The sequence below is a fragment of the Priapulus caudatus genome, unplaced genomic scaffold, assembly GCF_000485595.1.
Source record: "Priapulus caudatus unplaced genomic scaffold, Priapulus_caudatus-5.0.1 Scaffold639, whole genome shotgun sequence".
Taxonomy (NCBI): Eukaryota; Metazoa; Priapulida; class Priapulimorpha; order Priapulimorphida; family Priapulidae; genus Priapulus; species Priapulus caudatus.
In genome coordinates, this window is record NW_014577700.1 from 193,654 (window position 1) to 195,511 (window position 1,858).

Consider the following 1,858-nt stretch of genomic DNA (forward strand, 5'->3'; position numbering starts at 1 on the left):
CAGCAAGAACAAGTCCGCACCTGCAGCTACAACACACACGCATCTATTGACTATATAAAACAACATTATATATAGTTACATATAACTACTATAACAACTATAGCTACTATAACAACTATAACTACTATAACAACTATATATAACGTTGTTATATATAGTCAATAGATGCGTGTGTGCTGTAGCTGCAGGTGCGGACTTGTTCTTGCTGCCAGTGGGTCGAATGGGAATTCTTGCCGAGGTGGCCCCTAGAGGTGGCCCTAGCCAGTAGCAGCAGCTAATAATTTTTTTTATTAATCCGGGCGGAAATAATTTAAACGTGGCGCAACGATTGAAACGGGGGTGGGGGGGAGTTTTCCCAAACGGGGCGGGCGCGCCCGGTTTGCGCAACTTAGGGAGAAGCCTGGAAGGAATAATTTTTTCTATTATTGATCTCATTTTATTTAGGCTTGTTCACTATTCATTGGGCACCTTTTTATTTCCTCTACGATCTAAGGGACAGCTGTTCTATTGCCCCCTCCCCGCTACGACCCCCGCCCACCGCATATAGAGGCACATCTGTAGTAGACGCCCTATCTCAATTAGGCCTAAATACTACTATTAAGTTATTATCGAAAAATTCCAGGTGGAATAAGAAAATCGGTAGCAAATAATTAGATATAACAACAACTGCGAATGCATGCAATTCTGTAGATAGAAAAAACGGTATTTTTATTTTTTAATAACGTTATATAGAAAACACAATGAAATATCTGTGTGTATATCTGTGTGTATACGCTTTGATAACGAATAACAATAGCGGTTAACAATTCAACATGGCGCCATGCACACGACGGTAAACGAATTTCGCAATGCGAACAAACACATTATAATGAACAGTTGTAAAGCTAACAAAGAGTAGACAGAAATAGCGATGTCAGCTACGCTGCAATAAGATCATTGCATCTGTCAATACAATAACCGTTAAAACTGCCGAAAGAGTTTCAGATCCGGGTTTGTATTATCGATTTTTCATTTGTAATCGCTCTCTCCCCTCCAGCACCTCACTCGGCTTCTATCTGCCCGTTCCCTCCCTATGTTTCTCCATTTCGTTCTCTTTTCCCTCTCCCTCCACATACCCTTCCCCTTCTGTTACTCCCTCTCCTTCCCCTACGCAAACACGACTCTCATATAACGCAGATGTACTGCTATAAACAAGGTTAATGTAACGAAAGGTTCAACCTCATCCCTTACACAGATATACTATATTTATGTGAACGGGGTTAATGTAGCGATTAACCGATATAAACACACTAAGCGGACACAGTCGAATGATTTTTTTAGTGAGATATCACAGCTATTATATACTCATATATCCCGCCTGAGCGCATGAGCCACTATACACTTCACGCATTAAAAAAACATCAGAAACGATAAAACAACACCACCAACAACAACAACAACAACAACAACAACAACAACAATAACAACAACAACGAGGATTATCATCTATCACGGCAAACAGCATTTGCTCTATCGTCTGTTGGGCAGAAATTGTAATCACTGTAGAATTAACTCGCGTTGCATGATTGTGCAGCCGTTCATATATCTTCTCGGGTATATTCACCCCACACAAAGGTCGACATCGTTCATTGTGTGGAAACACGATCAATGAGTGTGTGCAAGAGAAGGGGGAGATAGATATAGAGAGAGGGGGAGAGCGAGATGAAAAAGGAGAGAGGAGAAGAGCGAAAGGGAGAGAGACGGTGCGAGCAAAAGATAGAAAGAGCGAGAGAGAGAGAGGAGGGAGGGAGGGTGAGAGAGAGAGAGAGAGAGAGAGAGAGAGAGAGAGAGAGAGAGAGAGAGAGGAGGAGGAGGTAGG